The following is a 15,224-nucleotide window of genomic DNA, read 5'->3' as shown; positions in this document are numbered from 1 at the left end:
GATTCAGGGTGGGGGATATTAACAGAGATTTAGACAAAGGGCATTTTGGCTATGATAAATATGGATACATATGGGAAATCTTTGTCCTCAATGAATTCTCTTTACACACAGGACCTTCTATCTTTTCTTTTACTTGCTATGAGTATGGAAATAATTCTGGAATGTATTCAAAAAATTACCAGGTCCAAGATAATTTTTATAAATATATATATATATACATATATATATACATATATATATATATATGCATGCTTATGTTTCTAAATTGTGACTCAGGAAATAGTTTTTTCATTCTTACAATGGCAGTGAAGACTAACCCAAGAATTATATGAACACAATTACAAAACATTTCTCACACAAATAAAGTCAGATCTAAACAACTGGAAAAGTATTGTTTGCTCATGGGTGGGTCGCAAATATAATAAAAATTACAATTCTGCCTAAACTGGTTTAATTGTTAAGAGTCGTACCAATCAAATAGCCAAAAAATTATTTTATAGAACTATAAAAATGATAACAAAATTTATCTGGAGAACAGAAGGTCAAGAATATCAAGGGAATTAATGGGAAAAAATATACAAAGGATGACAACTTAACAGCATCAAACCCTAAACTGTATTATAAAGCAGCAGACATAAAAAACATTTGGTACCGGCTAAGAAATAGAATGTTGGATGAGTGGAATAGATTAGGTACACATGAAACAATAATCAAGGCCTATAGTACTCTAATATTTGATTTGATAAACCCCCAAACTTTAGCTTCTGGAATAAGAATTTACTATTTATAAAAACTGGAAAATACTATATCAGAAACTCAGCATAGACCTACATTTCCTATCCCATACCAATGCAAGATCAAAATAGGCCCATGATTTGGGCATAAAGTATGATACCATAAACAAATTAGGAGAGCAAAGGATAATTTACCTATCTTATCTTTGGCAAAGGGAGAAATTTATGACCAAAAAACTAGAGAACATTATGAAAGGCAAAACGAACAATTTTGATAGCATTAAATTAAAAAGGTTTTGCACAAAGAAAAGCAACAGAAGCAAGATTAAAAGGGAAAATTTACAAAGCTGGGAAAAAAATCTTTACAGCTAATGTTTCTTATAAAAGTCTCATTTCTAAACTACATAAAGAACTTTGTCAAATTTTTTATAAGAATACAAGACATTCCCCAATTAAGAAATGATCAAAGATATAATAGGCAATTTTCAGATGATGAAATCAAATTATCTATAGTTATATGGAAAAGGGCACTAAATTATTTTTTATTAGAAAATGCAAATTGAAACAACTCTGAGGTACTACCTCATACCTCTCAGATTGGCTAAGATGACAGGAAAAGATAATGATAAATGTTGGAGGGAATGTAGGAAAACTTGGGTACTTATGCATTATTGGTGGAGTTGTGAAATGATCCAGCCATTCTGGAGAGTAATTTGGAACTATCCTCAAAAGGCTATCAAATTGTACATGACCTTTTACCCAGAAGTGCTACTACTAGGACTTATCCCAAGGAAATTATAAAAAAGGGAAAAGAACCCACATGTGCCAAAATGTTTGTGGCAGGTCTTTTTGTAGTGGCAAAGAATTGGAAAATGAGCAGATGCCTATCATTTGGGGATTGGCTGAAAAAATCGTGTTATATGAAGATAATGGAATATTATTGTTCTATTAAAAATGATGAACAAGCTGATTTTTAAAAGGCCTTAGAAAGATTTGCATGAACTGATGCTGAGCAAAACAAACAGAACCAGGAATATATTGCACACAGGAACAGCAAGATGGTGTGATGATCAACTAGGAAAGATTTGGTTCTTTTCACTGTTTATGCGATACAAAGCAATCCCAATAGAGTTTGGGCAGAAAATGCCATCTGTATGTAGAAAAAAGAACTATGGAGATTGAATGTAAATCAACACATGCTATGTTCACTTCTTTTTTTTTTAATCTCCAATGTTTTTTCACTTTTTCTCTTATTTTCCTCTCCCAACATAATTCATATAATAATGTGCATTTAAAATAAATAAATAAATAATATATAAATTTTTTTTAATTTACAGTGGCAGTGGTTCTCAAAACTTATTCTACTTCCACTGTAAATGAGTGCGACCCTGGCTCCCTAGAATCAATCCTTCTTTGGGAAAGAAAGAGATAGAGTTGCACATTTCAGAGCTATAGAGGGGGGAGGCCTTAAAAAAAAAAAAAAAAAAAAAAAAAAAAAAAAAAAAAAGGTGTATTACTAAGAGAAGGAGAAGCCAAATCATTAAATTATAAGCTCCTTAAGGAGAGAGACTCTTTTGCCTTTTTATATCCTTAGTGCTCAGTGCAGTGCATAGGTGATTAATAAGTGGTTTTTGACTGACTCACTGGATTCTTAATGTGTGTCAATAGGCATTCATGAGATTTCTGACCAATTGGACGGAAGTTGAACTATTTCCCTCTCCAGAAAACTCATCCCTCCTGTATCCTTGAAGAACTTTTCTGAGTCCCTGAACCTATGTGCTTGGAAGAACTTTGCTATGAAGAGAAGAGTGAGGAGGAAATTCATTAGATCACAGAAACTCAGAGCTGAAAGGTAGGTCATTGATAGCATGGCCCAGACAGAGAAAATGACTTGTCCCCATCATAATACCACAGATGTAAAACCAAAGGGGATCTTTGGGATCATGTAGTTCAATACATCCATTTTGCAGAGGAAGAAGTCCAAAGACAATTTTTCTAAGAGCAAATAAGGAGTAAATGGCAGGGCTGGAATCCAAATGCAATCTTAAGTCATCTTTGTTCAGTGGGGATGAAAAGGGATTGAAGGAAGTTTGCTTAAAGATCCTCGAGTCTGTTGGAAAAAAGAGTATGACTCTAAAATGGGGTTGGAATGAAGCAAAGGAGAATATATGACATCCCCTCTTAGAAAATGACTTTTTTCTCTTGAGTTGTCCTCGTTCACATGGGCCAAGCCAGGACAGAGATAACGAGATTTCAGAGAACAAAGCTATTAACTTTTATCAGACAAGCTACAAGACAGAGACCTCTCAGTTTTTAATGGAAAAACTCAAATGGCCTTCCCCACTGACAAAGTCATTTCAGGTGCAATTTTATTCTCTGTTCTTCCTTCCTCAAGCCAGATGAGGTAGAATAGCTCTCTGCCTGCAGCCTCAATCTCTTCAGCCTCCTCTGGGACCTTGAACCTTCTCTCTCTCCTCCACTGCCCTATGGATACTTCCCTTGGTCCTTCTATCCTTGCTTTTTTTTTTCTCCCGACCTCTCATTACCAGAATTCCCTAAGTCCTGCTGATTGAGCATTCTTTATGTTCCCCCATCCACTTTTTTTTACCTCTTTCTGCCCCTACCCTGATCCAATCCTTAATTATGCTATTCCTGCATTGTTGCAAAAACTTTCTAGTGGCTTTTGTCATATACCCCCCATTTCCAATTCACCTTTCATTACCAGACTAATCTTCCCTATTCAAAGATCTAAACTTATTATGCTTTTACTCAGAAATTTTCAACAGATGGCTATTATCTATTGAGAAAGTCCCTAAGCCTTGCTTGTCATTCAAGGTCCTCTACAGTATGCTTCCAGTCCTCCATTCTAGCCTCGTTTCATATCTTCCTCCTCCTACTCCTCCTCCTCCACATACTCAGGCAACTGGATACCTCTTTTGCCCTGCTTTTCTACCCCGAGTCATTGCTCATGATGTCCCTGATAGCTCAGATGCCCCCATCCCCTTCACCTGTTTAATTTCTACCCTTTCTGGCTTTCCAGACTCAGACACCATTCTTCCTCCTCCCTCCCCTTCCTTCTGTTCAGACTCCTTTTATATTTCCTCTTCCCAAATTAGAATGTAAGAGTAGGGTCTTTCTTTTTTGTTTGCATAACTCCAGCACTCAGCATGGTGTTTGGCACCCAGGAAATGATGAATAATTACTTGTTGCCTTCCCTTGCCTTGCTATTCTTTATATACCAATTTGCACATCATTTTTTCCCATGAAGCTTTCGGCAACTCCCCATTTATATAATGACCTTTTCCCTTATTTACCCCTTTTACTTGGTACGTCTCTAAAGCACTTATGTAATATGGTACATTATAGCTTTCTGTGTATGCATCCTCTTCTCTTAGTAGACTATCAGATCTATTAGGGTAGGGACCATCTTTCACCTATTTATTGCTGCATAAATCATTCAGCACTGAGCTCCGGGCTCCGAACAGCAGATGGTTCATATATATATTTGTTAAAGTAAAGTGAACCAGTGCCTTAGTCCCAGACCAAACAAGAATTAGAGACATTCGTGAAAACAGGAAGGTGGCAATCTCTGTGAAACCATCCATTTTAGGCTTGAATACTCTGGCTGCCTCCCTTGCACCTGTCTGTCTCAACATCAGCTTTGTCACTCTGTGGGGAAGTGGGGCATTTCAGGGCTAAAGAAGTGGAAGGGACTGGGCCAGTCCCTTAATTTCTGACCATTAGGAAATAGAGCCCAATGGGTTTGAGGATTTGGTATGGGGATTAATAAACAACAGGGCCAGGCTCAAACCCCAGGCCCTTTGCTTTGTAACACAGAATTATTTCAGAGGTAACTTCAGGTTGACTGACATTCTATCTGTATCTGCATACATATTATTGTTCATACTATAGAAATGTTGATTATTGATTATCTATATACAAGTTCCTTGAGGAAAAGAAAGTTCCATTTATATCTATGTATTCCCAGCATCCATCACACTGCTTGGTTCCTAGCAGCCATTTAATAGCTTGTTGAAGAGAATTAGTTATCAGAAGTTTTTGCGGGGAGAAAGAATTTTAAAACAATATTCTAAGAAAGATTCCATTTAAAAACTTTCCATAATTAGAGGAAGGGGAAGAATGATATAAAACTATGGAAAATCCACAAGGCTTTACTTAACAGAGAAGAATCCAAGAGTGAACACACTTGGATATGTTGCAGTTAATCTGCATTTGCAAGGATGAAGGACTTAATGACTTCTCCAGCCCAATAGGAAAGAAATAATGAGTTGTAACTCTTCTCTCTCTTGGCTGATATGATTTAAGTGTCTGGATCAGTGCCTGTAGTTTGGGCCCTTTCTTCCAAAACTGACTGAGAAGAGATAATTGACATAGGGGGATGAAATCTCCTTTTGTCCCTTCTTCCCAGTGCATTACACAAATGTAGATCATGATAAATCTCACTGTACCTATCAGAGGTTCCAGTAAAATACAAAGGATCTTTCCTGAGCTTCTTATAAAATTCAATATATTGCTTTGGGGAAATCAACTAAGAAGAATATCCAAGGGGCAGCTAGGTGGCGCAGTGGATAGAGCACCAGCCCTGAATTCAGAAGGACCCAAGTTCAAATTTGGTCTCAGACACTTAACACTTCCTAGCTGTGTGACCCTGGGCAAGTCACTTAACCCCAGCCTTAGGGGAAAAAAAAAAAAAAGAATATCCATTTGTGGAGCTAGAACCAAGCATCTTCTTCACAGCTGCTATATCAGCTCAAACATCAGTAGTTACTGTATATTAGAGATGCTTTGTTAGAGATATAGAGGACATTACTGTTGTCCATGAAAATAAACATAAAATTGGAGATTTGGTAGCAGAAAAGTCTCTAGAGGTCGAGTCCAGCTGCCTCATTTTACATAGGAGGAAATTTAACTCAAGGTTGAGTTACTTGCCCAACTAGTAAGTGTCCAAGCCAAGATTTGAACTTGTCATCCATACTCCAAGTCTAGTGCTCTATTCACTAGCCCAGACTGCTTCTCTTGAAGTCTCTGCTTTCAATTATCCCAGAGTCTATCTGTGGAGTTCCACACATATCTAAGACACACATAATAAATAGAAATAGAAGTTTACAAAGCAAATGAGGCAGTCCACGTCCTCAGGGACATGTAAAATGCTAATATATATATATGCAATATTATAGGTTAAATAGTGTAATTAGTTCTGGGGTAAGGGAGCAAAGATGGTAGCCCTAAAGTAATCATAAAGGATAAAAGATTTAAATTTAAAGGCTATGTAATGTGTTAATAGAAGGGAGACGAGTCTCTCTAGAGGAGACGGGAAGAAAAGAGCACAGATTGTCCAGGGGACAGTGAGATCAATCAGACCAGAGGGATGAAGGTTGAAGTGGCTGAGTATGGACACATGTTGGTATCCAGATGTTCCAAGGTCCATCCCCATCCCACTCTGGCCATGTCAATAAATGGTTTCTGATGTTGCTTCCCAATGTCACTGTCATGCCATTGAAATGGGATGTGCTGTCCATAAGCATATCTCATCATCTCTATTTGCACTCTTCCTTCATATCACATCTTTCACTTACTGAATTGTGCACACATCGCATCCCTCCTTCTTTTAATGGAATACACATTTCTGGAAGGAGATCACTGTCTCACTTTTGTCTTTTTAAGTATCCTCACTGAATAGTACAGTGCTTGGCACATAGAAGGCACTTAGCAATATTTGTTGAGTTGATTTTTTACAGTGACAGAGAGAATAAAAACAAGACCTCTTGGTTTTTGTTTGTTTGTTTTGTTTTGTTTTTTGTTTTTTTGTATTGGACTCAACCACATTTCCAAGACACACAGGAAATGTCAGGACTCTCCAGATTTTTGCTCTGTCGGGAGTTTTGTGTGTGCTAGAACTCTTATTAAAATTTGTTTATTAGATTATTCTGGGTCATATATATCTCGCCTCCTTGTGTCCAGGCACCCAACTTCATCCTTTCTTTTCTTCCTCTTCTCTCCTTTTTTCTTCTCTTTCATTTTCTTTTAGGCTTTCCAGCCTTATCTAAGGAACACTTGCCTCTTTTTTTCTTCCTTTTCTTTTCCCAGATCATGATGCTTCCTCAAACACAAAGAGAAAATTAAAACACATTTTTAAAAACAATGGGTTGGGGATCTTAAGGGTAGCAGATCATTCAGGGGCCCAACTCTTGGACCAAAAGCAAAGCACCTTCGATAAAGAGGTGATTAACTGCAAATGGCCATTTGCATCTCCAGGCTTGGCTCTCCCTTTACGGAGACTGGCATCTCCATTTCCCATGATCTGCATTGCTTCTCATCTTTGACTTTCCCATCCCACCTCCACGAGCCAATTTCATCCGCAGAATAATGAGACAATTGAATACCGAGAAGGCTTTGGTTCCCCCTTTGCCTTCTTCATCCCACTGACTCTCACTGGGGTCTTTCCAGGTCACTGGCCAAGCCACTCACCACCAAGCTTTGTTTGTCACCTCAAAGGCTTGAGATGTCTGAACTTGATTTGACTTTCAAAGCAAAGCTGTGGTGGCAGGTGTAGCAACTCTGGTTAAGGTCCACTGTAAGGGAACGAGAAGAGAGGAGAAAAGGAGGAGGAAGAGAAAGAGGAGAAGAAGAATGAGGAGGAGGAGGAGGAATAGAAGGAGGAGGGGAAGAGAGAGAAAGAGGAAAAGGGGGAGAGGAGGGAAAAAGAAGGGGAAGAGGAGGAAGAAGAGGAGAAGAGGAGAAAAGGAGAAGGGAGGAGAAAGGGGAGGGGAGGAAAGAAGAGAAGAATGAGACAAATGGAGAGAAGAAGGAGAAGGAGGAGAAAAAGGAGAGGAGAGGAGAGAAAAAGTTTAAAAAAAAAAAGTAAGGGCCATATGAGAAATGGCAATAGTAACTTGAAAGTCTGAGATTGAGGCAGCTTCTATTCCTGTCCCTACCTGCTTCCTGGGCCGTGGCCTTCACCCTGCCTATAATTAAGAGGACAAGGCCCTGGAGATGGAGCAGATTGGAGATAGTCTAGGGCAGATCCTCTAAGCACAGAGCAAATCCTTCCAATTGAGTCACTCCCTCAGCCTCCTGTTCCTTGAGTGGAACATGAGAGTGGGGCAGACTGGCCACCTCCCAATGTCCTCTCCAAGCTGCTGACCTGTGCCCCTGCCACAGAAATGTGAGCTGGGGGAGATGCCAGCTGAAGTCAGCTGATCGCCAGGGCTATGTGGCCCCTCAGAAGAATCCGTCTCTCTTGGATTTCCACTCTCATCAATTGTAAATCTGGGCAGAAAGAGCAGCAGGAGCTCCCATCTGCACAGTTCTAAGCTTCCCCCCACATTTTCCCAGCTCTCATGGAGGCTTGTTGGCAGAATAAATACCATGTTCTCCACTTCACAGGTGAAAAGATGATTTGAATTGAGCAACCTCCAAGCTGGGCCAGGAACCAGGGGACCTTTCTCAATCATGTGGGCTCTTTTACCCTTGGCAGCTGCTCAGAGAAAGGTCAGGTTCTCGATCCAGAGAGAGGTCAGGTTCTCAGCCCAGAGAGAGGTCAGGTTCTTGATCCAAAGAGGAGTCAGGTTCTCAATGAAGGGAGAAGTCAGGTTCTTAATCAAGAAAGAGGTCAAGTTCTTGATCCAGAGAGAAGACAGGTTCTCAGCCCAGAGAGAGTTCAGGTTGTTGATCCAGAGATAAGTCAGGTTATTGATCTAGAGACAGGTCAGATTCTCAGGCCAGAAAGAGGTCAGGTTCTCAATCCAATGAGAGCTTTGCTTCCTTGCATTCTATACCCAGCATACTTCAGCTAACCTGGATGGGACTGGTCCCCAGTGAAGCAAATATCATCCCAGGAGAAGAGGCTCCAGCAGAATGATGTGGGCTGGGGGATCTCAGAAATTCAAATCAATTCACATCAAGTTCCTTCTATGCAGCAAGCACCAAGGGGTACAAAGAAAGTCAAGAAACAGAAAAATAACCCCAGGAAAGCCCATGGAAACCCAACTACTCAGGGAGGGGATGACTGGATTTTCCAGAAAACTTAAAGGCTGGTTATACAAAAATCCTATCTGTCTTTATGTTTTAAGTCATCCCCAGTTGTTGGGAACCCTTCTAAATATCAGAGTCTATGCCCTCCCTTTCTCTAGTTCAAGGTCCTTGAAGAGACACCTCAGGGCTCTCCTGGCCCACCAACTTCCACATTTTTCAATTACATTTGAAAGACATTGATTATGGGCATTGTATCTGGAATAAATGACATAATAATAAATAAATAAAATGACATGAAAATAAATAATAAATGACAAAAAAGGACTCACTGAGTCTTAAGTGGGGTCAGGGATAGAGGAAGGAATAGGAGGAGTAATGGCAGGATCAGTATCCCGTCCCTTCCCTTCTGTGCAAGTCAGAATGAGGTTCCCTGAATCTTTCCTTGAATTTTTGTTGACCCAAAGGCCTCAAGAGTGTTGACATGATTTCCGGGTCAGCCACATACAAAGCAGCCATGGAGAACTCCCGGAGAGCTCTAAGGCTCAACTGCTGGTGGGCACGGTGGGGATCCTGGTGGACAGCCCCGGCAAAGAGCTTCCTTCAGCTGATTCAGCTCCTCCTCTGCGTATGGCTGAGTGAGCCTCTAATGTCAAATGCTCCCACAAGTGACGTGTTTGGTTCAGGATCTAGGAGTGGCCCGAATGAGCCTCCACCAGGACCACGAATATCTCCCCATATCTCCCCTTCAGGATCTTGAGTTATCATGAGGGGTTGGAAAGGGAGTTCCCCCCCCCCATCCCAGACCCATTACACAGATGAGTAAAGAAGTCTAAGCATCTGCTCAGGTTTGCTGAGGAATAAGTGGTGAGAACCTGGGAGCTGTTGCCAGTTCTAGCCATCCTGCTTTCTCCTGGTCCCTCGATCCATTTTCAGAACGGACTCAGGAGATAAGAGATCACGCGTCCCCAGCAGGGTCAGGGAGTTCAGACGTGATGGAGGGGCAGCAGAGGCCGGAAGGCAGAGGATTTCCAGAGACCGATGTCAGCGGGGCAGTTTGAGGTCGGCCCTCCTCCCTTCTCTGGAGACCCCGGCGTGTCTCTCGTATGGGCGTCCTTCCCATCCCCACAGGGGCAGCCACTCCCTGCCTTCTTACTTACATTGTTAACCCCAGCACTTGGCATAGTCCATGGGAAATAATAGTGAAAATCAGAGCCAGCACTTCCTGAGTCTTGGAAAATATGAAAAGTCTCCCTTGAACTTCCCACCATTTTGGAGGCAAGTGAAGAAATGAGTTAAATATGGGCCACCTTGCTGAGGGTCATAAGTATCTGGGATTAAATTCGAACTCGGGTCTTCCTCACTTCCTGTCTAGCATTCTATGGGATCACCAACTAGCAGCTTCTTAGTGAATAATGATTTGACTTGAATTGACTCTCTCAGGCCTGGAGGATGTTGTGTGGTGCCGTAGTTGTGGAGGGAGCTAATTTCTGTGGAGGCTTCTTAACCACCAGGAGAGAGAGAGAGAGAGAGAGAGAGTGTGTGTGTGTGTGTGTGTGTGTGTGTGTGTGTGTGTGTGTGTGTGTGTGTGTGTTGTGTGTATTTTCTTTTGTTCTTCCTGCTAAAAGGCAAGGGGAAGTAACAAAGCCTGGTTTACCAAGAGTCCTGGAGCAGAGGCCTGGAGGTGGTCTATAAGACAGCTTTGTATGGATTGTGTCTGCAAAATGATCTTGGAAATGTCCCTTACCTCCCAGGGTTTCCTCACCTGTAGATTAGAAGGCTAGCCTCTAAGACTTGTGGGATCTCTTCCAGCTCTAAGTCACTTTGGGGGGTGGGCAGATAAAAGTGCATCTACATGAGAACAAAACTTCATTTTTTACTTTGTGCTCCTGGCACATAGTAGGTACACAATAAACAATTTTTTTTTTTTTTAACGAATTGATCTGGTTTAGAAAACGGTGGCTGTTTATGGGTTCAGGTATAGTGAAATCGGCCACTTCTCTTCCTGTCTCAGAAGAATAGTCTGTTTCTACAAATAGACTTCGGTGTGGTTAGCCAAAATACCTAAAGACTGTGACTGAAGACTTTCTCTGGGACCAATCTGGTGAAGTCCACCAGAAACCTCAGTTTCTTCATCTGTAAAATGGATGTAATAATAGTGGCCAGTTTCATTTGGAGACCCGACAGGGATAATAGCAAATCCCACTGCAAATAAAAAGCTACCGCTTCCCTCCCCCTCCAAACAACCCTGGACTGAACCGATTCCTTTTATTAAAAAGAAAAAAAAGCAGCCAACTGAAATATCTCAGGTGTGCAATAACGCTGTGTGTTTACTTAGCCTTTTAGCTGAGAAATGCAGAGCTTTTATGAGGCCATAAAGGAAGGCAAACCCAGCAGAAGTGAGGGGAGAGACTCCTGTGGCCCGGCCTCCAGCTTTCCCTAACTCCCTGTCAGGCGTCCGGTCTGATTCCAAGTGCCCGGCTCTCTCCTGCAAGCCTCCCCATTTCCTGCCCTGCCCTGACAAGGTGAAGGTTTACAGCCAACCAGGTCCCGACACTGTCCCGACACACACTGTGCAGCCAGGGGCTTCTGGGCCAATCATCTCCATTTTTTCCGGGTCTGTTAGCACACCGTAAATAATTGCAAATCAGACATTATTGGCCCTTCTCCTAAAGAACTCTGCAGTAAGCCCCATTCTCCTCCCCGAGCTCATGAACCATCTTAAAGGTAAGTGCTCCGGGAAACTGTGCTCCACAAAACAGACAATTCCCTTTGGTTAATAACCTTTTCTTGTTAACGTGAAATGAATACAGAGGGAAGGGCGCAGACGCCCACCAGCCGCCGAAAGCCTGCCACAGTCCAGCTCCCATGCAGTCATGCTGATCAATTCCATCTCAGTCGGGAATCAAGGAGAGAGGGCTCGCATGGGTCTTAGGGGCCAGTTCATCAATCCCCCCACTTACAGGTGAGGAGACTGAAGTCTACAAATGGCTGACCCAGGCTCCCTGGGCCATCTTGGCTTGGACACTTCCTTTGTGAACCTCAGCCACCTACCAAAGCAATATTACGAACAGCTTGCTCTGCTTTAGAAGGGATTCATTATGAAGCTCGTCGACTAATGGCTATTCTGTGGCCCCAGAGCAGGGAGGATGAAGCTTCCCATCAGCCTGCTGGAGCACGGCACATTGGCGAGAGTCCTGGCTAAGAGGTCGGGTGACCCCGCTAAGTCAGAGGTCAGTCCTGGGCCCGGTTCATCGGAAGGCTGAGAAGGGTGCCCTCAATGGTGCCCAAGTCCCTTCCAGCTTTAACTTATGGGTATTTGTCATTGATCCCCTATGAGACAGCATCCAAACCAAGTAGATTTTTGGTTCTAGCTGAGACCAGGGATCTCCTCCCTTTGGCTACCGGCTAATTCCCTAACCAATGAGGCAAGTGGAAAAAGCATCGAGTCTGCAGGCAGGAAGATCTGGATCCTGCCTCCTCTGACTTTGTCCAAATCACCTGATCTCTCACCTTCAGTTTCCTCATCTCTAAAATGGGAATAATAAACAGCAGCTACTTCACAGGGGATACATAAGGACCAGGAAAGATAATCCACATAAAACCTTAAACTGCTTTGTAAATGCCCAGAATTCTCTATGTTCTCTATCATGCTGCTTCTTAAAATGCTACATAAATAGACTACTTTAAAAAATGAGGAGAAAAATGTAAAAAGAACAATGGGTTTAGAAGTCAAAAGGCTTGGGTTCAAAATAGATCAGTTAAATGAACCTGGACCATCCTCTTGTCTCCTCAAGTCTCCTTATCTCCAAGGGGAGATGAATAATGATACTTAGTAAATCACAAACAGCTCAATAAATAGGAATTATTATTAATGGTACTCTCAAAAGTTTTTTTGTTATTTGGTGGGTGGTTTTGCATCTCCTGTTTTGGGGATTTGTATAAATCTATACTGGGCAATGTATTTTTGAATGCTCTTTAACACACAGACAGAAGTTACACCATGCAAGGACAACAGGTGGAGACTGGACTAAATCAGAATCATTTGCATACTGTTGTCAAAATAAAGCATGAAAAGCCCCTCTTGGGTGAAATCAGAACCTCTGGACTCTGTTATTCGGCCACTCATGCGTTCTTAATAATGACAAAGTGACCAGCTCTGGAGCTTTGTGGTTCACATTGAGCTATATGGAAGACGCTGGCTAACTAAAATTACATTTCACTTTTCACCCCAGACCTTGTCCTGTTCATGCTCTATTAGCCGGAGGGCCCTTGGGTCCCTGGCCCCTTCTGCTGATGATCACGGGCCTCCAACATCTTCTGTTCAAGGGTGCTCAATCACTCTCCCTCTCAACATGCAAAAGGAAAAAAAAAGAAGGGAGATGCAAATGGAGAAGCTATTAATTGTTGAATGCAAACAATTGGTCAGAGCCATCACCTGTGTTCAGGAGCCAGCTGAAGGCTCCAGACTAGCATGGCGGGCCAGCCGGCCCCTCTGGGGAGATTCGCTTTAGATAGGGAACAAATGAAAAATCCTATTCTTAGCTGTTCAATATGACTCTCCAAGCTCCCTCACGACCCCCATCTTTCTGAGGGGGGTGACTCAGAGAACTTGAATGTCTCCTTAGACTGTGAGCTTCTTGAGAGCAGGAGCTGCTTTCATTTTACTTTCCATTCCCGGTAGTTAGCATGGCCTCCCACTTGGAGGACGTGCTTGATAAAGGATTATCGACGGGCCTTCAAAATAAGATGGCTCTGATTGGTCATCATCGGCCTTTCCCGGCCCTCATTTCTCTCTATTTCTATTTCTCTGTCTCTCTCTGTCTCTGTGTGTCTGTCTCTGTGTGTCTGTCTCTCTGTGTGTGTGTGTGTGTCTCTGTCTCTCCTCTCTCTCTCTCTTTCTCTGTGTGTGTGTATGTGTATATATATATATAAAATTATTCTTTCTTTGAATGCAGAATGGCCCTTGCCCACCATAGCTATCAACCTTCACCATGACACTGCTTGTATACATCGTCAATAAGAAGTAACGGCCCCTCCCCATCCTGGCAGTCAACCTTCAGCATGGTATGTTTATCTACTTGTATCAAGGAAAAGGAAAGCTTCAAGTTATGAAATGAAACTGGCTTTGCTACTGTTCAGCTGTTTCAGTGGTGTCCAATCCTTAGTGACCCCATTTGGAGTTTTCTCGGGAAAGATACCAGAATGGTTGGCCATTTTCTTCTCCAATTCACTTTATAGCTGAAGAAACTAAGGAAATAAGGTGAAGTGACCTGCCCACCATCACCCAGCTATTCAGATTTGAACTCAGGGAGATGAATGTTCCTGACCCAAGTCTGGCATTGGATCCTCTGTACCCATCTCGCTCCAAATTAGCTCTACCAATGTGTAATGAGGGTGAAGTGAAGGGAAGAGAAGCACCTATAGAACTCTACACATTAGGCCATTATTTTATAAATAATTATTATAATAATTATTTTATAATTAGTTTGTAAACATATTATTGTAATGTTATTATAATTATGTTCTATGATATATCATTATAAATTATAATAATTATTATTTCATAAATAACATTTCATTTGAACCAGTCAAAGAGGGTTCCAGCCTTAGAGTGGGCACCATATCCCCTGCCTAGTTCCTACCTAGGTGGGTGAATCTGTGGCTTTCCAGGTATGCTTAAGGGACAGAAGCCCACATATCCAAGACCTTATATATCAGGTGGCATATAGCAACAAAAAGCCCTTTAAATGGCTGCTAATCTAGAACTGGATACAAATACAAAAAAGTCCAAGTAGAGAACTCACCCTGGCAGTTTTCAAGGGAGGAAGAAATGGCAAGAGGAGAGGCAAAGGTAGCCCCTTCATCTCCTCACCTCCTTACCTGGCAGCCAGGTGGCTGTGAATGCTCCGCTCCCGGCTTCTTTTGTCTCTTGCCATTATTATTTCCAGATCTTCAGGGAACGAATAGAGATGGAATGGACTGGGTAAAAAAAAAAAAACACCTCATGGGCTTCAAAAGCTTGAAAGAGGCCATCAGAGATACACTCACTAGCCACAGTACAAGAGACTTTTAGTAGCAGTAGTATATTAATACCAGTACCAGCACCAGCAGAACCAGTACCACCAGAGCCTACCGAGAACTCACCCCTTCAGAGTACTTGGCTTGACCTAGCCCCACTGACCCAACAGCTGAAGCTCATATCCTAGTGATTGGTCCACGGGCTAGACCACACCAATAAATGAGCTTTGTGGGGATTTCACAAAGCAGAAAGAGCTTCTAAGGCCAAGAGGTACCCCACAGCCACACATGCCCCCCCAAACCTAACAGAGCCTCCGCCTGCCTGTGGAAGCAGGGTCTGTAAGAGTGAGCCCAAAGGAAATAGTACATTAACCTCTAAAGTCCCTGGAAGACCCCCCCCCTTCTATTACTGATTGTAGTGCTCCACTCATTCATTATTGCAAACAAAAGCCAGCGTTACAACTGAAGAGCGTTTAC

General features: G+C 42.2%; 1 long non-coding RNA gene across 1 annotated transcript in view; it reads right to left on the bottom strand.

Annotated features, from left to right (window-relative positions):
- Positions 1–14,915, bottom strand: part of LOC141564786 (uncharacterized) — a 67,726-nt gene extending 52,811 nt beyond the window's left edge. The window contains exons 1-2 of the long non-coding RNA XR_012488719.1: positions 14,874–14,915; positions 14,602–14,708 (exon numbers count right to left, since the gene is read on the bottom strand). This is a non-coding gene — a long non-coding RNA (uncharacterized LOC141564786). The remainder of the gene's footprint in view (positions 1–14,601; positions 14,709–14,873) is intronic.
- Positions 14,916–15,224: the final 309 nt, after the last annotated feature.

The sequence above is a fragment of the Sminthopsis crassicaudata genome, chromosome 3 (assembly GCF_048593235.1).
Source record: "Sminthopsis crassicaudata isolate SCR6 chromosome 3, ASM4859323v1, whole genome shotgun sequence".
NCBI classification, from domain to species: Eukaryota; Metazoa; Chordata; class Mammalia; order Dasyuromorphia; family Dasyuridae; genus Sminthopsis; species Sminthopsis crassicaudata.
This window is presented reverse-complemented; position numbering and strand designations above follow the sequence as displayed.